The sequence below is a fragment of the Oratosquilla oratoria genome, chromosome 28 (assembly GCF_046742065.1).
Source record: "Oratosquilla oratoria isolate Oo_2021 chromosome 28, ASM4674206v1, whole genome shotgun sequence".
Taxonomy (NCBI): Eukaryota; Metazoa; Arthropoda; class Malacostraca; order Stomatopoda; family Squillidae; genus Oratosquilla; species Oratosquilla oratoria.
This window is the reverse complement of record NC_134804.1, coordinates 31,176,774-31,200,964: the sequence shown is the minus strand read 5'-3', so window position 1 is coordinate 31,200,964 and position 24,191 is coordinate 31,176,774.

Genomic DNA, 24,191 nt, shown 5'->3' with positions numbered 1-24,191 from the left:
TGTTGGCGAAGTTTGTGCGACTCGTGGGAGAGGTTTAGGGTATCCTGTGTTCAGCAGCAAACACACACACACACACACACACACACACACACACACACACACACACACACACACACACACACACACACACACACACACACACACACACACACACACACACACACACACACACACACACAAGCACACATTGGAGCTTCTTGCTGCTTGACAAATATGACAAGAATTATTTTGCAGAAAACAAGTCTGTGGGACAAAAGACTCGTGTCCAGTGATGCGTGGAAATCCTGTAAGGCTTTTTCCTTGACCGTTGTAACGGTTTCCTCGCAGTTTTGAATTTGAATTTGAAATATCTCGACGACCGTTGTGACAGACGCCAGACGATTCTGTTCAGCAAAGGGCCTGGATAAGAGCTGAGGAGGGCCAAGAGTTGATTGGGTCCAAGAGTTGAGGAGGTCCAAGAGTTGAGGAGGTCCAAGAATTGAGGAGGACCAAGAGTTGAGGAGGTCCAATAGTTGAGGAGGTCCAATAGTTGAGGAGGGTCAAGAGTTGAAGATGGCCAAGAGTTGAGGTGGTAGGCAAAAGTTGAGGAGGTCCAATAGTTGAGGAGGACCAAGAGTTGAGGGGGGCAAGAGTTGAGGTGGGCTAAGGGTCGAGGAAGGGTCAAGAGTTGAGGAGAGCTAAGAGCTGAGAGTACCAAGTGTTGAGGAGAACAAAGAGTTGACGAGGACCAAGAGTTGAGGGTGGCCAAAGATTGAGGAGGGTCAAGAGTTGAGGGTGTCCAGAGGGGGGGGGCAAAAGTTGAGGAAGACCAATGGTTAAGGGGGTCCAGGAGTTGAGATTACCAAGAGTTGAGTAGGACGAAGAATTGAGGGGAGTGCTTATCCTTTTATGCTGTCTGCCTCGCGGTCAGCCCCTTTTTAATGATTGTGGCTGAGGTGGCGGCTTCGGCCGCAGCTGAGCGCTTCTTGGCGTAGACTCCCTCGTTTATTGAAGTCTTGATGGAGAGAAATGCTTTCTACCAATTATCTTTCAATTGTCTTTCTTCCCCTTCTTTTGCCTTCTCTTCCTTTACCTTTTCCCTTCCTCTTTCTCTTCCTCTTTCTCTTCCCCTTCCCCTTCTCTTCCCTTCTTTTTCCTTCTCTTCCCCTCTCTTTTTCTTTCCCCTTCCTCTTTCCCTTTCTTTTTCCTCTTCTCTCTCCTTTCGTCTTTCATTTCCTCTTTCCTTTCCTATATTCCTTCCTCTTTCCCATCCTCGTCTCCCTCCTCTTCTCCCTTCTCTTCTTCTCGCCTCCTCCCCTTCCTCTACCCCCTCCTTGTCCTCTTCCTCGTCCCCCTCCTCTACCCCCTCCTCTACCCCCTCCTTGTCCCTCTCCTCCTCTTCTCCCTCCTCTTCCCCTTCCTTTTTCCAATCCTCTTTCCCATCCTCGTCTCCCTCCTCTTCCGCCTCCTCTGCCCCCTTCTCTTCCACTCCCCTCCCCCCTTCGTCTCCATCTCTCTCCCCTCCTAATCTCCCTCCTCTTTCCCCTTCTCTTTCTCTCTTCTCCTCCCTCTCTTCGTCCCCATTTTCTTCCCCTCTCCTCCTTCCCCTCTTCGTCCCCATTTTCTTCCCCTCTCCTCCTTCCCCACTTCGTCCCCATTTTCTTCCCCTCTCCTCCTTCCCCTCTTCGTCCCCCAGCTCTTTCTCCACCTCTTTCCCTCCTCTTTCCCCTTATCTTTCCCATTTCCCTCTCCTCGTCCCATCTCCTCCTCTCCCTCCTCCTCTCCCTCCTCGTCTCCCTTCTCGTCCTCCTCCTCGTCCCCTTCTTGTTCCTCTCCTCCTCTCCCTTCTCGTCTCCCTTCTCGTCCTCCTCCTCGTCCCCACCTTGTCCCTGTCTTTCTCCCCCTTCTCACCCTCCTCCTTCCCCTCTTCCTCTTCCCCCTCCTCGTCCCCCTCCTCCTCCCCCTCCTCTTTCCCCTCCTCGTCTCCCATCTCGTCCTCCTCCCCGTCCCCTCCTTGTCCCCCCTTGTCCCTCTTCTCCCCCTTGTCCCTCTTCTCCCCCCTTGTCCCTCTTCTCCCTCTTCTCATCCCCCTCCTCCTCCCATTCCTCGCCCCCCTCCTCTTCCCCCACCTCGTCCCCCTCCTCTTCCCCCCTCTCGTCCCTCGTCCCCTCCTTGTCCCTCCCCTTCTCCTCCTTTTCATCCCCCTCCTCCTCCCATTCCTTGCCCCCTCCTCTTTCCCCTCCTCTTTCCCCTCCTCCTCCCCCTCCTCTTTCCCCTCCTCGTCTCCCATCTCGTCCTCCTCCCCGTCCCCTCCTTGTCCCCCCTTGTCCCTCTTCTCCCCCCTTGTCCCTCTTCTCCCTCTTCTCATCCCCCTCCTCCTCCCATTCCTCGCCCCCTCCTCTTCCCCCACCTCGTCCCCCTCCTCTTCCCCCTTCTCGTCCCTCGCCCCCTCCTTGTCCCTCCCCTTCTCCTCCTTTTCATCCCCCTCCTCCTCCCATTCCTTGCCCCCTCCTCTTCCCCCTCCTCTTTCCCCTCCTCCTCCCCCACTTCGTCCCCCTCCTCCTCCCCCTTCTCGTCCCTCGTCCCCTCCTCTTCTGTATATATCTGGGAATGACAGCCCCTTTGTGAAAAATACTTCTAATATAAAAGAGAGCGTTATCTTACAAATTATGCATCATTAGATCAAATAATTCCCGTTCTTTATAATATGTATATGTTAGGGGGGTGACTTTAGTAGTCTACCAAATAACGAGATAAAAACACAATCCTCCGGCACTTATCTTGTCACGTGACCAAACAGCGGGCACCCACATCCCCTCCTCTGACCACCTCACCATGTTCGAAAATGAATATACACCGGATTGGATCCCTCTAATCTTTTGAACCTTTATACTCCCTATCCAATCCCTTTACTTCACCCTCCTCCTCCTCCTCCTCCTCCTCCTCCTCCTCCTCCTCCTCCTCCTTTTCCTCCTCCTCCTCCTCCTCCTCCTCCTCCTCCTCCCCCCCCCACCATCCCCAATTTCCCTCCACTCCCTTCCTCCCTTCCTTCTTTCCTTCCCACCATCTCTCGCCGGCCAGTTAGTTTCTGTGACCCAAATTATTCCCGTTTTTTGTGTTTTGTATATATTTTTTGATTTATTCTGTTTTGGTTTTTCATTTGAATGAAATCGTCCTGTGGTGGAAATGATTGCTTGTTTGTTTATTTATTTAGTTATCTATTCATCTACTTATTTATCTATTTATTTAATTATATACATATCTATATATATTTATTTATTCAGTTATTTATTAATCTGTTTATTCATATTTATTCATTTATTTATTCATTTATGTATTTATTGATTTATCAATTTATTTACCTATTAATTTATTTATCTATTTATTACTTATTCAGTTGTTTATCTTGTTAATTGTTTCATTGTCAACAACCGATGCTCCCATGTTTATTCATATTTATTCATTTATTTATTCATTTATGTATTTATTGATTTATCAATTTATTTACCTATTAATTTATTTATCTATTTATTACTTATTCAGTTGTTTATCTTGTTTATTGTTTCATTGTCAACAACCGATGCTCCCATGTTTATTCATATTTATTCATTTACCTATTCATTTATGTATTTATTAATTTATACATTTATTTACCTATTAATTTATTTATCTGTTTATTACTTATTCAGTTGTTTATCTTGTTAATTGTTTCATTGTCAGCAACCGATGCTCCCATCCTTAGGAACAAAGACACACAAGGACGAGACCTCGATTGTCTTTCTGAGGAACAGAAGATCTTCCCGTCTTGCTCTCATCATCATTGCAACCAAAGATTTAAGAACCCAATAACAGGTTCCCTCTATCATCAGAAACCCCTATGTTGTTCTTCAAGTCCATCTCTCCTCCCATCTCCCCCTTCCCTCTCTCCTTCTTCCTTCCCCCTCCTGTCCCCCGTCCCTTCTCACCCTTTACCTCTCTCCCCTTCCCCTCCTCTCCCCTCTCCCCCTTCTCCCTCCTCTCCCTTCTCCCCCTCCTCTCCCCTCTCCCCCTCCTCTCCCCTCTCCCCCTGTCTTCTTCCTCCTATCCCCCGTCCTTTCTCCCCTTTCTCTCCTCTCTCCTTCCCTTCTCCCCCTCCCCCCTATCGATCACCTAGACCCCCTCTACCAGAGCCCAATTCCCCCCCCTCTCCAAGTCACCCTATCCCCCCTTAACCCTTCCAGCCCAAAGGCTTCTTTGTTCCCTGAAGCCCACGTACAGTCTCTCCCCCACTGTCCTGTCAGGGTCGTTGTGTCCTGTCAGGGTCGCCGTGTCCTCTCAGGGTCGCCGTGTCCTCCCAGGGTCCCCGTGTCCTCTTAGGGTCCCCGGGTCCTGCCAAGGTCCCTGACCACTATAGACCTGACGTCTCGTGCCTCTCCTCTTCGACCTCATCACTCTTCTTTTCATCTGCCCCCTACCCCTCCCCCCCTCCCCCCTCCTCCTCGTCTCCAGTTCCATCCTCGTTTTCCCTCCTCTCCCATCCCCTCCTCCTCTGCTCTTCCTTCCTTTCCTTTTATCTGCTTTTCCTTTCCTCCCTTCATCACCTCTTCCTTCCTTTCTCCTCCCTTTCCCCTCCTTTTCTCCCCCCTTCCTTCCCCTCCCTTCGTTTCCCCTCATCTGCCTTTCACTTCCCTTTCTTTCCCTCCTTTCCTTTCCCCTCGTTTTTTTACCTTCCCTCCCTTTCCCCTTTTTCCTTTCCCTTCTCTCCCTTTCCTTCCCTTCCCATCTACTCTTCCTCCTCTCCCACACTTGCCACCTCTCTCCCTCTTCCCTCCTCTCCCCTCACATCTCTTTCTCTCTTAATTCTCCCCTCATTTCCCTTCCCATGATCTGATTCTCCCCTTTCCCCTACTCTCCCCTCTCTTCACTTCCCCTCCTCCGCTCTCCCATCCTCCCTTCTTCCCTCCCACTCTCCCCTGACGTCCTTCTCCCTCCATCTCTCCCACCCTTCTCCTTCTCATCGTCCTCCTCTCTCCCTTCCCTTCCCATCCTCCCTTTTCCCCTCCCCAGCTCCCTCCCCTTCTACTTCTCCTCCATCCTCCTCTCTTCTCTCCCCTCCCATCCTTCCCTCTTCCCTCCCCTCCCATTCTCCCTTTTCCTCCCCTTCTCCCCTCCCCTCCCTTCCCATCCCCTTCCATCCCCTCCCCTCCCATCCCCTTCCATCTCCTTCCATCCCCTTCCATCCCCTTCCATACCCGCCCTTCCCATCTTCCATCCCCTCCCTTCCCATCCTCCCCTCTCTTCTCCTTCTCCCCTCTCCTCCCCTTCTCCCTTCCCCTCCCTTCCCCCTCCCTTCCCCCTCCCTTCCCCCTCCTGGCCAACCCCTTCTCGTTCTTTCTGTCCGGAGGGCCCCGTAATGGACGTCCTCTCCCCCCCCCCCTTTCTTTGCCTACCAGGCTCCGATGGGAACTTACCAGACTCTATGTAGCTCCCGGCGGTGACAGCGGAATATCCTTCTCCTCCTCCTCCCTCTTCCCCTCCTCCTCCTCCTCCTCCCCCTTCTCCTTCTCCTTCCCCTTCTCCTTCCCCTTTCCCCCCATCTTCCTCTCCTCCTCCTCCACCCCTCCTCTTTCTTCCTCCTTCACTTCCTTCCTCTTCTTCCTTCCCCTCCCCCTCCTTCCCCTCCCCCTCCTTCCCCTCCCCCTCCTTCCCCTCCTCTTCCTCCTCCTACACCTTTCCCGTCCCCTCCCACTCCCCTCCTCTTCCTCTTTCTTCCTCCTTCACTTCCTCCTCTTCCCCTCCCCTCCTCTTCCCCCTCCCCTCCTCCTTTATTTTCTTTCATCCGTATATTGTATTTTGTTCTGTATATTCATTAATTATCTATCTTCCTTATCTATCTATATGGATATATTATTTTCTCAAATATTACAAACTTCTGGACCTGTTATGTTAACTGTAAAATGGTCTAAATATATTCCACAAATGTATATGGAGAATCTTATTATAAAAAAAAAGTAATCCATTTACTACTAACACGATGGGGGGGAGTTCGGTTCTTGGCCAAGAGTCCCACGGGCACTCCCACTGTGGGAGTCTGCTGGACCGGGAACAAAGCTGGGAGGAATGTTGTTGGATTGCTCGCTTGATCCCGGGACGGGCGAAGTTTTCCTCCTCCGTCTCTTTCTCGTCATTCTCCTTCTCTTCTTTCTCCTACTCTTACTCCTCTTCTTCCTCCTACACTTCCCCCTCCTCTTCGCCCTCCTCATTCTCTTCCTCTTCCTCCTCTTTTTCTCTTCCTCCGGCTCCTCTCTTCTTCTTTCCCCTTTTATCTCCCTCTTCCTCCTCTTCTTCCTCCTCTTTATCCTCCTTTTCCCATTACTTCTGCTCTTCCTCCTCCTTGTTATCCTCTTCGTCCTCCTTTTCCTCCTCATTTTCCTATTTTCCTCCTCGTCCTTTTCTTTCTATTTCTCCTCCTCATCCTTCTCTTAATTCTCCTCATCTTTCTTATTTTCCTCTTACATCTCTTCTTTCTCCTCTTTCTCCTGCGTTTCCTCCTCCTTTTCCTTCTTCCTCTTCTTCTTTGCCCACCTTATACTTTGCATCTCTTATTATTCCTCCTCCTCCTCCTCCACCTATCTCCATCACATCTTCTTCCTCCTCTTTTCTTTCCAAAGTTCTCCACCTTCCAAACCTTCCCTCCCTCTTCTTCTTCCTTTCCTCTTCTTTATTTGACATTTTTCTTTATATTTGTCCTCTCTCCCCCCTTCCATCCACTCCTTCCCTCCTTCCTCTTCTCCTTTTCTTCTTCCTTCTTCTTACCCTTTTCCTTATCTTTGTCCTCTGTCCCCCCTTCCACCCACCCCTCCCCCCTCCCCATCCAGCCATCGTCCATCGAAGCCGTTTTTCGATTACCAGGGAGTTCTTCAATGCTCCCAGAAGCTCCCATAAGGCCACATTGTCGAGACTCTTCATCGTGTGTGCGTACGCGCGTGTGTGTGTGATTCACCATTGTCTTGGATCACGTGTTGGACTTGTGATCGACAGCTATTTCCCTCCCGGAAAAGAGCTCAGAGCTCGTATATGACTGATCTATGGGTAATGGTGTGACCTTACATTCACACACACCGAACTCCCAGCCTATGAGAGTTGGAGTATCGACTCACAGCGCAGCGATACTGAAATTATTTCAGCCCTGGGCAGGATTCGATCCCGAACCGCCGTAGTTGCGGCCGGGAACTCTACCACCGCGCCAGCGAGTCGTGTGTGTGCGTGTGTGTGTGTGTGTGCGTGCGTATGTGCGCGTGTGTGTATGTGTGTGTGTGTGCGTGCGTGCGTGCGTGCGTGCGTGCGTGTGTACACGCGTATTCTCTTGTATACCGAAACACCAAAGATTAACTTGAGTGTGAACCAATTAAAAAAAATGGAACACATGGTAATCAGTGATCGTAAGGGTTAGCGAGATTAATTCCATATGTTGTATAGGCCGTGGAGGAGGATGGGAGGGAAAGGGGATTGGGGAATGAGTGTAAGGGTGAAGGGGGAGGTGGGGGATGATGTGTGAGGGGAACCATAGAGGAGGTGGGTGAAAAATACGAACCAGGCAAAAAGAAAAGAAAAAAAGAAGAAGAAAGAAGAAAGAAAAAGAGAAGGAAAAGGAGAAGAAGGAGAAAAAGAAGAAAGAGGAGGAGAAGGTGAAGGAGGAGGAGGTGAAGGAGGAGGAGGAGGAGGAGGTGAAGGAAGAGGAGGAGATGGAATTCTCTGGTTCCTCGTGACGTCACAAGGGTGACATTTCTCTTTTAAAGAACACACCTGTTCTTACCATCAATCATTACTTGTTTTCATCATGGAGTGTCTTGTTTACATACAAGTAAAAACGACGTGACGTAATGTGACGTCACGTGACGTAATATGACGTCACGTCCGTCATATTACGTCATAACAGCGAACGAGGTCAAGGCAGATAACCATAACAAGCGTATCTCACTTATGAGGATTAATGCTCTTAACTTTTGACCTAGTCTGACCTCGCACGTAACCATATCTTTTCACGACGCACTGTAAAGCTGGCGGCACGCTTGGCACTTCTCGCTAGCATGCTACTTGCTTTTGCTATTTTGCGTAGAAACGACTTTGGTTATGATTTTTTTTTTTTTTTTCAAATTTCCAAATGTAAAATTATTTTTTGTCACATATTGAGAAGTTGAATGACGAACTAAGAGAATTTAAACCTAGAATACGAATGTTAGACACATTGTTGAGATGTTCTAACGGAAATCTAGAATATTGTAACCGAAGTCGTTTCTGCTCAAACTAAGTAGCAAAAGCAAGTAGCATGCTAGCCTAGTGTGCCGCAACAACCTTTACTCGCAAATTAACTTGGCTCGAGCAAGAAGTGACCTGCCTGACCCTGTCTGACCTATCTGGTGCCTCTGAGTGACCCGAGGTCATAGCTACCTGGTATCCCTTTACTTTCACTTCCTTTGTCCTTATCTCGTTTGCTTATTTTTATTTTTTATTTCTATTCGTGTATCTTGAAATGGCGTACTTCGTATTTACCCCTAATTTGATTTTTTAAATTCTGATTTTTAAAAAATTATCGACAATTTATTAATAGTGTTCCTGTCTATTAACAGATGGTGTCGTCTCTCTGAATTGACGAAAATATTTTTTGAAAGTTTCGTTCGTACCCAGAAGGCCCTATAAGCGTAACAAAATCATCTAACTTTAGCCACGAAAATATCTTAAATGCATGGGAGTTGATACATATTTTTGCTTCAACTTCTTGTTTAAACACACGCACACAAATATAAGCATGCATGCATGTATATATATATATATATATATATATATATATATATATATATATATATATATATATATATATATTTTTGTGAGTGTTTGTTTGTATTTGTGTGTGTGTGTGTGTATATATGTACACACACACACACACACACACACACACACACACACACACACACACACACACACACACACACACACACACACACGCACACATATATATATATATATATATATATATATACATACATACATACATACAGTATATATACACCAAATGCTTCATACTCCGACAATGGCCAAGAATATTATAGTCTCTCCTTGCGTACGCTCTGTTTTCTTTTAAACTGCAACTAAGACATTTATTTATTTATTTATTTCTGTACTTCTGTGTATCAGAGGCGTGGCGAGAAATGAACAGGCGTTGTTGTTGTTGTTATTTGTAGTTTTCATTTTTTTTTTTTTTTTTAACAATTGCACTTGTACTGTCACAGTCTCCACTGGAGAAACAATTGCAGAACCAGTGCAAACGGGTTCATCAAGTCCATAAACACATACATAGCCGTCTTGAAATTTATGCCAATATGACAATTATGGGCTACATCAATTTATTCATAATTACATATTCTCACATATCTGCTCGACGACGCAGTGGTACCGGTCGCATTCGCTCATCCAGCGGTCCGAGTTCGAATCCCGCCCAGTACTGAAATTATTTCAGTATCGCTGGGCTGTGAGTCGGTACTCCAACTCTAGTGGGCTGAGAGTTTTGTGTGTGTGTGTGTGTGTGTGTGTAAAGTCACAGCATCACCCATAGATCAGTCAAATATGAGCTCTCATCCGGGAGGGTAATATCTGTTGATCACGAGTCCAACACGTCGTCCAAGACCATTGTGAATCACATCATTCTATTTATTCCTATATCAACAGAGAGCTGTTAACATAAGTCCCAATCATTTGTAAAGCTTTTATGTACAAGACATGCACTCGCCATTTACAAGGTCAAACTGTCAAAACCGGTTTGTCAAACTTAGTTTGTCAAACAAGTGTTTGAAGTAATGTTTGACCGTGTGAATAGGGTATTTGGTTGTCAAACGTGTTTGACAAATATGTTTGACAACCAAATACCCCTTTCACACGGACAAACATCACTTCAAACACTTGTTTGATAAACTGGTTTGACAAACCGTTTGACGGTGTAAATGGCCCTTCGAGTTCAATCGTTCACCAATTAGCAGATCACATGTTACGCTTAGCCACTTCTCTCCCTACATTTGGGCTCGTTGGATAGAACGTGAATATTGATGTGAAGGCACTGTGGGCATTCTCTCTCTCTCTCTCTCTCTCTCTCTCTCTCTCTCTCTCTCTCTCTCTCTCTCTCTCTCTCTCTCTCCCTCTCTCCATTTATCCTCTCTTCCTGTCACCCCTACCGCTTTATTCCTCTCTCCCTGTCCCTCTCTTCCTCTCTGTATCTTTTCCTCTCTTCCTCTCGATGCCCCACATCCCTCTTCACCTCTCTCCTCCCCTCCCCCTCCCTTCCCCTCTCCCTCCCCCTCCCCATACCCCTCTTCCTCCCCCTCCCCATACCCCTCTTCCTCCCCCTCCCCATACCCCTCTTCCTCCCCCTCCCCAACAACTACCCCTCCCCTGACACCTATCATTCCCCTTACACCTGCTCTTCCCTCTACACCTACACCTACCCCTCTCCTATCCCCTCACCTTCCCGTCTACACTCCCCCTCCATTCCTCACCCCTCAAATCTTCCCCTCCACCTCCCCTCCCCTCCCTCTCCCCTCCCTCTCCCCTCACATCTTCCCCTCCACCTCCCCTCCCTCTCCCCTCCCCTCCCCTCCCCCTCCTCTCCCCTCCCCTCCCACTGTCCTCCCCTTCCCTCTCCCTTCCCTCTCCCTTCCCTCCCCTCCCCCTCCCCCTTCCCTCCCCTCCCTCTCCCCTTCTCTCCTCTCCCCTCCACTTTCCCTCCCCTCCCCTTCCTCTCCCTTTCCCCTCACTTCCCCTCCTTTCCGCTCCCCTCCACTCCCTCTCCCCTCTCCTCCTCTCCGCTTCCCTCCTCTCCCCACATTCCACTCATCTCCCCTTCCCTTCCTATCCCCTCCCTTCCCCTTCCCTTCCTATCCCCTCCCCTCCCCTTCCCTTCCTATCCCCTCCCCTCCCCTTCATCTCCTCTACCCTTCTTCTTTCCCTCCCTCTCCCCTTTCCCTCCCCTTCCCCTCATATCCCCTCCCCGTCCTCTTCTCTTCCCCTCCCCTCCCCTCCCCTTCCACTTCCCCTCCCTCCCCCTTCCTCCCCCTCACCTCCCCACACCCACTTCCACACCCACAACAACCCTACCACTCACACACACACACACACACACACACACACACACACACACACACACACACACACACACACACACACACACACACACACACACACACACACACACACACACACACACACACACACACACACACACACACACACACACACACACACACACACTATACACACTCCGTCTGATTCCTAACAATCGACCTCCATTTGGTCTTTTCTGAAGACCGGAGTCTGCAATTACTTCCCAAGACACCTGAGACCTTCTTCTTCAGCACCTGGTGCCATCTAGAGCAGCGTTTCTCAACCTTTTTACCCTTGCGTAACCTTTAAAATAAATTGCATGTCTCAAGGAACCCCTGCATAAAAAAGACACACATATTATATCTTTCTCATTTTATTTTCATCGTAATAATAGGTCAGATAGGATGATGTCTATATTACATAATTACAATAACCAAGAATATGTCGTACGTGTTTAATTATATTACATATATGAAATTAATTAAAAAGATCAAAAGTGCATTAGCTTATTTCACTTGTTCTCGCGGAACCCTTAGGGACATTTTGCGGAACCTTAGGGTTCCGGGGAACCCTGGTTGAGAAACGCTGATCTGGAGCCTTCAACCACCTTGTACCACCTTTCACCACCTGCAACCTACTACCTTATGAACTCTTGTACAGCAACCTACCACGTGCTGCCCTCTTTCATTTGTATCCTTCTAACACCTCCTAGCACCTGCACCTCTGTTCTCGCTAACACTGCAACCTAGGAATACCTCCATTCGGGTCCTGTGTGACCTTAGATGACGGAACCTTTGTGGAAATTTTGGCGACAACTGGCAACCCTGATGACCTCGATGGGATCCCGAAGAAGACAGGGTCATGGGGTTCGTCGTCCCGTTGTCCTTATCACCGACATGTTGGCAACATGCGTCTGTGAAAAGTTGTTAATATTTGTCCCATTTTGGGAACATTTGTCACCCACCGGCATGCTGGCAAGGCTTGTCACTGGTATGCTGCTAACATTTATCTTCATGTTGGCGACATTTGTCACCAACATGTTGGAAAAAATTGCCACCGACATGTGGGTAACATTTGTGAACGACACATTGGCAATATTTGTCATCGACATGTGGGAAACATGTGTCACCGACATATTGGTAACATTTGTCACCATGTTGGCAACATTTGTCACTGGTATGTAGGCAACATGTTGGCAGCAATTATCACCTATATAGGAACATATGTTACCGACATGTTTGGAACATTTGTCACCGACATATTGCCAATAGTTGTCACCGATATGTTGCCAACAACTGTCACCGATATGTTGCCAACAACTGTCACCGACATGTTGGCAACACTTGCCACCGACATGTTGGCAACACTTGCCACCGACATATTAGGAACATGTGTCCCCAGCATGTTGGCAATAGTTGTCACTGACTTGTGGACAACATTTGGCAACATGTTAGTAGCATTTGTTACCTACATGGCAACATATGCTGCCGACATTTTGGCGATATTTGTCATCGACATTCTGCCATCAGTTGTCAACGACATGTTGCCAGCGTTTGTCTCTGGCATGTGGACAACATTTGGCAACATGTTGGCAGTAATTGCCACATGGCAACATATGTCACCGACATGTTGCTAACATTTGTCACTGACACGTTTGCGACATTTATTACTGGCACGTGGACAGCCTTTAGCATCATGTTGGCAGCAGTTGCCACCCATATCATGGCAACATTTGTCACCGACATGTCGGCAACATCTGTCACTGACCTGTGGACAACATTTGGCAACAACCGTCACCTACATAGCAACATATGTCACCGACATGCTACCAACATTTGTCATCGACATGTTGGGAATATTTGTCACCATTTGCAGCCCCCTTCTCTCCCTGACCCTCTACAGACAGATATGCTGTTTCACTCTACGTCAGCCAGAACGTAAATCCTGAAAAATGACGAAATCGTGTCAAAGGCCTTGTCCAAGTCTAAGTCTGTCTTGTCTCTCCTCTCCGGGGGCACGTCCATGTTGAAGTCTATTTCTCTCTCACTCTTTCTCAATTTCTCTTTCTCTCTCTTTAACATATTTTCCTTTCTATTTCTTTACCTTTCTCTTTTTTATTTTTTCTCTCTCCTCTTTTTTTCTATATTTTTTCTGTATGTTCCTCTTTCCTCTCTTTTCCTTTTTTCCTCTTTTTTATTTTTCCCTTTTTCTCTTTCTCTCTCTCTCTCTCCCTCCCTCCCCCCCCTCTCACCCTCCTTCCTCCCTCCCTCCTCCCTCCCTCCTCCCTTCCCCTCCCCCCTCCTCCCTTTCCTTTACGACCCCATCGGATCCCACAGGTACCACCCATCCCACCTCGCGCTATCTTCTTACCTGCCCGACTCCCTCCCTCCCTCGCTGTCCATATGGTATCCCCCCCCTTCCCTCCCCCTTATCCCCTTCCTCCCTACCCCTTATCCCCCCTGCACCTCTTCTCTACTCCTCCTCCTCCTCCTCCTCCTCCTCCTCCTCCTCCTCCTCCTCCTCCTCTTCCTCCTCCTCCTCCTCCTCCTCCTCCTATCCTCTTTCTCTGCTTCTATTCAGGCCATGAATCTCTGGTTTGATGTTGCAATCAACCTCTTGAGGAGGTGGTGGTTGTGGTTGTGGTTGTGAATGTTGTGAATGTTGTGGTTGTGAATGTTGTGGTTGTTTTTTCTTATTCAGTACCCCGGGGTATCCCCGGCTGAACAAAATCGCCCAACGACGTGCCAGAACCTAGGCTGTAAAGGATGGTACCTTAGCAGACTTTCCGAAGTTGGGGTCGGAAGTTCGAGTCCCGGGACCCACTATGGACTTGCTGGGTTGGTTCCCAACAGCCTTGAACAGGTGGGGAGTTGACCTAACGTCGGCAAAAAAAAAAAAAAAAAAAAATAAAAAAAAAAAAAAAAAGAATGAACATAAGGGGCTCACATGAAGACAAGACAAAACAAGAAAACACGAGCCACGACACAAGACAAAACACAGCACAAGACAAGGCACGACACAAGACAAGATAACACAAGACAGGGCACGACAAGGCAAGACAAGACAAAACACGGCAAGACAAGACAAAACAAGACACATCAAGTCAAGGCAAGACGAGACGAGACGCGACACGACACAACAAAACAGGACACAACACGACAAAACAAGAAAAGACAAGACAAGTCAAGATAAGACACGGCACGACACGATAAGGCGAGACAAGACACGACACGATAAGATATGACAAGACAAGACAAAACAAGAAACGACACGTCAAGATACGACACAAGACAAAACACGACAAAACAAAACAAGACACGACAAGACACAACACAACAAGACACAACACAACAAGACAACACAACAAGACAAGACAAGGCACGGCACATGTGTCACGTCCGTCTGTGCCGTTTTCGTTTCGTGTCACGTGTCAGTGGCACTTACGTCACGTGACCTCGTTTATTGCAGTTCAGGTGACCTCGACACGTGTTGACCTCATTTGACCCCTTTTGCGTCACATGGTCACGTGCTTGTTTCCTTTTATTTCTGTTCTCTCGGATCCTCGATTCTTGGAAATATCTTATTTTTATTTTATTTTTTTTAACTTTAATTTTGATCTTATTTTCAGTTTTCTTGTTGGGGACGTTGCTTTGTTGTGGACGTTTAATTATTAGTTTTCTAATCGCGCAACAATACTCCTCTTCCTCCTCCTCCTCCTACTCTTCCTCCTCTTTTCTTTCCCCTCCTCCTAATCTTCCTCCACTTTTCTTTCCCCTCCCTCCCCCTCTTCCTCCTCCTCCTCCTCCTCCTCCTCCTCCCCCTGTTTTTCCTTCTTTTTCTTCTCTCTCTTCTCTTGCTCTTCTCTCCCTCCATCGCCTCTTCCACCTCCTCCTACTCTTCCTCCTCTTTTCTTTCCTCTCCCTCCTCCTCTTCCTCCTCTTTTCTTTCCCCTCCCTCCTCCTCTTCCTCCTCTTTTCTTTCCCCTCCCTCCTCCTCTTCCTCCTCTTTTCTTTCCCCTCCCTCCTCTTCCTCCTCTTTTCTTTCCCCCTCCTCCTCTTCCTCCTCCTCCTTTTTTTCCCTTTTTTTACTTCTCTTTCTTCTCCTGCTCTTCTCTCCCTCCTTCTCCTCTTCCTCCTCCTCCTCCTCCTCTTCCTCCTCTTCCTCCTCCTCTTCCTCCTACACTTCCTCCTTCTCCTTCCTCGTATCCTCTTCCTTCCTCCTCCTCTTCCTCCTCATGTTTCTCCACCACCGCCACTATCACCACCAAATCCACCACTACCACCACCAACAATCGAAACGTCATATAGTCAATAAAGTCTTTCCCAAATGGGTTTTATGTCAGTACAATTGGTAGTTACCAATTTTGAAAGAATTGATTGAATTTAAATCAGATTAACGAGACTGTACCAATTCTACCACTTCCTCCGCATGACTAAAGGTCAGACACACTAGATATAGGTTAATCGCGATGAACAGCATCCCTCTGAATGTCAGCTGAACGTGGTTAAGGTCAGCTGAACATGGTTAAGATCAGCTGAACATGGTTAAGATCAGCTGATCGTGGTTAAGGTCAACTAAACATGGTTAAGGTCAACTGAACGTGTTTAAGGTCAACAGATCATGGTTAAGGTCAATGAACTTAGTTAAGAACAAATGAACGTGGTTAAGGTCAATTGAACGTTGTTAAGTTTAAATGAACGTGGTTAAAGACAAATGAATGTGGGTAAGGTCAGCTGAAAGAGGTTAAGGTCAGCTGAACATGTTCAAGGCAGACAGAGAAATGGAGATATAGTCTGATACAGAACTATATTGATATAAAGATAGACGGGGAAATAGAGAGAGAGAGAGAGATGGACAGATAGAGATGGAGAGAGAAAGAGAGATAGAGAAAGAAAGATAGAGAAAGAGAGAGAGAAAGAGAGAAAGAAAGAGAGAGAGATTTAAAGAATATGGACCTTACTGCACGTCCGTCTCCGTCCCCTCGGACGATAAAGATTCTATTTTATATAATTTTATGTTATTCTATAATTCGGCGATTTTTCGTAAATGAAATTGATAGTTGATTTTGTTCTCGACAGCAGCAACCCGAAGTGACACTGAAAGGTCATTCGTGGTCGTTCAAAGGTCACCACAAAAATTGGAAATGAATATGAGTTGATGAACTGACTTCGTGCATTGCAATGACCTTTTTTTTCTTGCGGGTTTCCGGTGAGACATTTATGTGTGTATATATATTATATATATATATAAATATATATATATATATATATATATAATTTATGAATATATGTGTGTATATATATGTATATATATATATATATATATAATTATATATATATATATATAAATATATATGTATATATATATATATAAATATATAAATATATATATTATATATATATGTATATATATATATATATGTATATATATATATTTTATATATATATATATATATATATATATATATATATATATATATATATATATATATATATATATATATATATATATATATATATATATATATATACATATATGGAGGGAGGGAGAGACAGAGATGGAGGGATGGAGGGATAGACAGAGGAAGGGTACGGGGAGAGGTGGGGGTAAGAGTTGGGGGAGAGAGGTGGGGAGAAAGAAGAAGGGAGAAGATGAGAACGAGTGTATAATTGAAGAGAGGGGCGAAGAGAGTGGTTGGGGAGGGGGGAGGAGGAGCTGGGTTAGGGCTGGGAGAGGAGGGAGAGGGCACTGGGTATAGGCGAGACCTGGCCAAGAGGATTACATAGGATTATGGACTCTGTCTCACAGGACTTACCATCCCTGCAACGCTAGCAACACTCAATCTGTTCTCTATTCATTCTTCATTATGCTTCTCTTTGCCGCCAGGTGATTTTATTCATCTCTCATAAGAACATAAGAATGTAGGAGACTGCAAGACCATAAGGCCTACATTAGGCAGTTCCATGTCCATTACTACCTATCATCCCCATCCATAAAGTTATCTAGTTTTCTCTAAAAACAACCAATTGTTTCGGCGCTAACTACATGGTTACTAAGTTTATTCCATTCGTTAACTACTCTGTTAGTAAACCAGTTCTTGTCTCTTTCCTTCTCAAACCTGTTGTCTTAATATGATGGCCATGCTTGCATCCCCCTTGTTAAAGCCTTTGACCCACTTGAACACCTCCGTTAGATTACTCCGCACTCTACGTCTTTCCAGAGAGTGTAAATTATCGTGACTAAAGCCTCGTTTATACGGGGCAAGCTGAGAGTCAAGTTAACTGTGCAAGTTACTTGCTACAAGTTACTTGCCATGTGTAAACATCTGCTTTACAAAGAAAAGTAGGCAGGTGAAGATGGCTGTGTTAGCGCTGAGCGAAACGAAAATGAAAGGAAAGGGTGAGCTGGAGTTTGGAAGCGTGGTGAGAATGTGCCTCGTTTACACGGGACAAATTGAGAAGTAAATCAAGTGTGCAAGTTACCTGCTGCAAGTTAATGCCGTGTGTAAATATCTTGGCGTGCTCAATTATTGGTCAAGCAGGTGTTTACACACGGCAAGTAACTTGCACACTTGCCTCTTAACTTGGCCCGTGTAAATTAAGGTGTCTAAGAGAGTTATTGTGACCTCTGCCTCTGGCTGCCGCCAGGTGATTTTATTCATGTATACTCTTTGTAACAAAGACTACCTGTAAGATGACAGGTGGCAAAGGACATGGAACAGTTTAGTGCAGGCCTTCTGGTCTCTTGCATTTTCCTTCATTATTATGTTCTGATGTTCTTAATGTAATCGTCTTGTTTTAATCAGAATATAATGTATTAAGGTCATGATGGGTCAGTACAGAGAGGGGGAAGATCACAACAAATGGAGGAGGTGGGAGAGAGGGGGAATGGAGGGGAGGGGGGAGGGGGGGAGAGAAGGAGGGAAAGAAGAGGATAAGGATCATTTGAATCTCTGAATGGGGTGGCAAATGAAAAAAAGGGGAGAGGGGGAAAGGATGGGAGAGGGGAGAAAAGGAAGGAAAATGGGAGAGGGAGGGAAAGAAGGGGAAGGGGAGAGGGGAGGGGGAAATGAGGGGAAGAGGGAAAGAGGAAAGGGAGAGAGGGGGAAAGCAAGGGAGGGGGAGAGGGGAAAGTAGGGGTGGAGGAGAAGGGTAAGCGGGGGAGGGGGATAGGGGGAAGGAGGGGAAAGGGATAATGGAGGGGAAGGGGAAGAGGTGGAGAGGAAGGGAAGGGGGGACTGGAGGAGAGCAGGGAAAGGAGGGGAAAAGGGGAGAGGGGGAAAGGGGAGGGGAAAAAGGGAAAAGGGGTAAGTGAGGAAAAGGAGTGGAGAGGGGAAAAGGAGGGTAGAGGGAAAAGGGTAGAAGTGAAGGTAAAGGGATAGGAGGAAGAGGGGGAGAGGAGGGGAGGGAGGGACGATGAGGAATTTTCTAACCTTTCAATACGGCGACATATTTAATAAATTTATTCGATTTGACTTCGTTGTCTGGCAAAGGAATTCCATGAAGAAGACTGAATCTGCCTGGTGATAGGAAGAACAAATAAATTATTTATTAATATATATTTTATAGTGTGCAAAATATAGGTATGGACCAAATTAGATTGTGAATCAATTCATCATTTTGCTTTATTATTGTTATTGTTGTTATTATTATTATCATTGTTATTATCATTATTATTGTTGTTATTATTGTTGTTATTATTGTTGTTATTATTGTTGTTATTTTTCTTATTGTTATTATTATTATTATTATTATTGTTGTTTATTTCTATTATTATTATTATTGTTATTATTATTATTATTGTTATTATTATTATTATTATTGTTGTTGTCGTTTATTTCTATTATTATTATTATTATTATCTTATTATTACTATTATTATTATCATTACTATTATCATTATTACTATTATTGTTATTACTGTTATTATTACTACTACTACTACTACCACTACTATTATTATTATCATTATTGATATGAATATTATTATTTATTATTTATTTTTTCATAGGTTTTATTATAATATTTTATTCTATTATTCATCTGTTTATCTATTTATTTACCTATCCATTTATTCATTACTTTATTTGTGAAGACAACCTGACAAATTTTCCCTCTACACTTCATATATTGATTTTTATTTATCTGTTTATTTATTCATCCATTTATATATATATTTTTACAGTGTGCAAAACATTGAGACAGAAGAGGTGGACGGCAAAGTATCTGGATATTAAGTAGGGTCGTAGGGGACAAAGAGGAGGTGGGAGGGAGGGAGGGAGGGATGAGGGGGTGATCAGGGACCTGAGGAAAGGGATCAAGGGAAACGAACGGGACAGGTAGAGGACATCGTGGGAGGGGAGAGGGGGGGAGGGGGAAGGATGGGGCGAAGGGATTAAGATAAGGGGAAAGGGAGGGGATGGGGATGGGGGGAGAGGGAAAAGGGGATGGGATGTGTCCACTAGACGTACAGGTAGGGCAAGTTTGTATGCATGTATGCATACATACATACACCTTTCTTGATAATGCATACGCACATACATACATATATACATGTATGCATACATATACATACATATAAACATATATACATACATGTATGCATACATATACATACATATATACATACATATATGCATATACATACATATATACCTACATACACACATACATGCATACATACATACATAGCCCTCTGAGTATTAAGAAAAAAAATGAAATTATAATATCAAAGCACAAGACCTAATCCTAGGCGCAAACTGAAACGCAGGCGATACAGGCGACGCAGCACAGAACAAAGGCAGACTTCCTGTTGCTGAACTGAACTACAGTTTGAATTTCTCTTTCACTTGAAATGCTTCTAGTTGTTCTACTTCAGCATTTCAAGTGAGAGAGTTCAAACTGTAGTTCAGTTCAGCAACAGGAAGTCTCCCTTTGCTCTGTGCTGTGTCGCCTGTGTCGCTTATGTTGCCTGCGTCTTAGTGGTGGACGAAGAACAGTAAGAGAGTTGGGATAGTAGTAGCAGAAAGAGGTAGATAAGGAATAATAAAAAAAATAATAAAGCAGATTGAATTATAAAACATTTCATCTGTAAAGACAGACTCCAGAAACGCCTAATCCGCTGCTACTTGTCTCGCAACGTCTTTTTAATAGAAAACGGGATCTTTTGGACGAAGCGATAGAAAGCGGTGAGCGAAAGCCCATCTACCACCCCACTGCCACACTGGACCAATTTCCAGAAACGGTTGTGGACGCGTCTGACTTCGATGACCGTGCTTCTAGTTGCGTTGGGTACTTCCATGTCTTGGATGGTTTCGCTGTGATGACGCCTGTAGAAGACAGGGTTTATTAGAAGCTTAGTTCACTGGTGAAGAGATATGAATGACCAAAAAAATAAAATAAATAAAATAAATAGATAAATAGATAAATAAAAATAAGATAATAATAATAGTAATAATGATAAATAGAGATAGATAGAGAGACAGATAGAGATACACTGACACGCCTTGTTACCCCCGGCACAAGACCTCAGGTCAATGAGCCGTGTCCGGACGCTGCCTTCGAGTTCGGGTCGCCGTGAAATTGGACGGCCGAGTTTCCTTCTCGCCTTTGTTTATGTCTGTGACGTCATGTCGCGTTTGTTTGTGTCTTCTGTGACGTCATGTCGTTTTCGTTTGAATTTGTGACGTCACTAATTCGTTTTCAGTTAATCGTGTTGGTTTCTGTGTCCTGAAGAGAATGTTTAGAAAAAAGAATGATAATGATAATAATGATAATTGACGATATGATAATAATAATATTATTATTATTATTATTATTATTATTATCATTATTATTCACCTGGTTCTCATCATACCAAAAGACACAAACACTGACATCCTTCTACACAATTTAAACAAATCACACCAGAAAATACAATTAACAGTCGAACAAGAAAACCAGGACTCTCTCCCATACCTTTACACTTTAATCATCAGCAAAATTCAAAGTTTACAAAAAAACCACAAAAAAAACGACTACATACACTACTTTAGTGCCCACAGCGACAGAACTAAAAGTGGTATACTAATAGGATTCTTCCTGAGAGCACTAAGAATATGCAGCCCAGAATACCTTCAAGACGAAACAGACCACATCACCACTACATTCAAAACACTTCACTTCCTAACAGGAATCATCGCCCGAGCCCTACACAAAGCTAAGGAAATCGAACAAAGCATCTCAGAACCACAAACCAAAAATGAAAATATCCTCCTCATAGCACCATCATCGGACCTAACTCACCTCCTAACCAAGAAATTAAAACCCATAGGCATCACAGTAATATCAGACAAAGGACGACAAATACGCGACTTCACAAATAACAGACAAAATCCCACTCAACCTGATAGTATCCTATACAAAATCCCCTGCTCGGGATGCAACCGTGCCTACTATGGTGAAACGTAGAGTGGATTAAAGAAACGCCTACATGAACACAAAGCTGATGTCCGTCACCACCGCACAACAAACGCCTGGGTAAACCACATAGATGAAAAACAACATTTACCTCAATGGAACCAAGCTAACATTTTACATGAAAACCTAAACAAACCACAAAGAAAAACATTAGAAGCAATATACATAAACACCAACGATTGCATCAACAACAGAACAGGAGATATCAAGATTGCAAAACATGCCGCCAAATACGCCATGAGACAATTGCTCACACAAAACAAACAAACAAATACATCCACCCGCCTCACACCTGACCCCACATGACCCCACATGACCACCAAGCCAAGCAGCATACGGAATCTCACCCCGCGTCCCTCATGAACCACAGCAACTGCCCTATAAATACCAATGATTTCATTCTCTGTAAATATTACCTCTGAAGAAGCCTCAAAGGCGAAACCGGTCAGGAATAAAGTCTCTTGTTCCCAATCGTGTCTTTCCATTCTTACCATTCATACACCTGTCATAATGTCACGATAATTATTATTGATAATAATAATAATAATAATAATAATAATAATAATAAAGATAATAATATTAAATAGTAATATTAATAATAATGATAATAAAGATAAAGATGATAATGATAATAATGATATATTGATAATGCTGAATAAAGTTGCATGGTGTCATAAGATATAAGTTAAAAAATATGATTTCAAGATTTATCGTTATATTATTCTATTATGCAGAAAGGACACCTTCCCACTAAGGATGGCGGTTCTCTTGACTGAATAAAATCACCTAGCGGCAGCCTTAAAAAAGGTACAACTTGTCCTTAGTAGTTAGAAGGTAACATAGGTAGTTTAGTAGATTCATTTGTTTTAACGACATGGGAAGCTCTTGGGGTTAGTTGAACTTCGATATCTCTAAAACGGCGTCATTAGCCAAGTCGTTAACATCTCGAAATGTACTTTGAAAAAAATCTTTTGGAATTTTTAACACTTTGTGAAATTCAGCCCCCGGCTAGGACAAAATCCTTCAAGTTATTTTATTGAAAGTGTTTAAGTCCTAGACATTAATTTATTGGGAAAGATAGCCTTCTGTCAGTCTAGCAACATCGTGTCAGTAAGGTTCATGACAAAGTAACCCCCCCCCCACACACACACAAACACAAAAGAGAGGAAAGAGAAAGAGAGAAACGGAAAAGAGTGGTAAAGTGAACAGGGTCAGGAACTACAAACATATAAAAGAAGAAGAAAAGAAAAATAACTTGTTATTAGATGCGTAAGCTTAACATATTCCCGATGGCCCCAAACTCCACAGGGAGGAAGCGTCTTGACGTCACGTCGTCGATGGGACTTGATTGGCTAATATCTGAGTTTATTTTCTTGATGAAACCTGATTGGTTGGGGACGCCGCTGACGACGACAGAGGCGTATATCGGGATGAAGGAGTTTGCTGGTGGATGGAAAGGATCTTTTTCTTCATTCTATCCGATCTACTTTCAGAATAATGAGAAGAGAGAGAGAGAGGGAGGGAGGGAGAGAGAGAGAGAAAGAGGTTCAGAGATAGAGATATGGAGAGATAGGGAGAGAAGAGATAAGACAGAGACCAGATGTAAGATAAAGAGATGAGAAAGAAGAGACAAGAGAGAGATAATGGAAAAGACGAAAGAGAAAAAGAAAGAAGAGAAAGACAAGAGAAAGAGAAGAGATAAAAGAGAGATCATATATAAAGGAGAGAGAAAGAAGAGATAAGAGAGAAGGAAGAGAGAAAAGAGGAAGTGAATGAGAGAGGAAATCTGAGTCAAGTGATGATTAGCGAGAGAAAGAGAAAGTTAGGAAGAGAAACAGCGCTGGAGACAACACAGAAGAGAAATAAGAGAAAACAAGAGACTCGGTGAAAGAGAACTGAAAGGAGAGCGAGAAATGGAGTAATGAAGAAGGAAGAAGAGGAACGACGTGAAAGGGGAGATAAGAAAGAGAAGAGAAGTAAAACGAAATCTGAGAAATGATGAGAGAAAAGGGAAAAAAATAGTAAAGAAGAAAAAGAAGAAAAAAAAAAATTGAAAAGTCTTATTGATTGATTTTTTCATGTTATCTATTTATTATTTATTTATTTATCTATTTTCTTATTTTTCATCTATTTATTCAATTACTTATTCATTCATTTACCGATTTATTTATTCATTTATTAATTTATCCATTAACTTGTTTCTGTATTCATTTATTTATTCTATTTATATATTTACTCATTTATTTGTATTTTTTACTTATATATATATTTATCTATGTTTATTTATCAATTTGTACAATTATTCATTCATTCTCTTATTTATTCATTTGTTTATTTATGTATTTATGTAAGTGTTTATTGATTTATTTATGTACTTATTTATATATATTTATTTATTTGTATATATATTTAGTAATTTGCTTATTTATTATTAATCATTTAATTTATTTGTTTATTTATTTATTCATCTATTTATCTATTTATTTATTTATTTGCTCTTTTATTTATCTATTTCTTAATCTTATTTATTTATTTTTTTGCCTTTTCTTTCCTTCCTGTTAGTCATCTCTTTCGCTTCCTCTGCTTTATCATTCTTGTCTCTTTCCTTTCCTTTCCTTTCCTAAC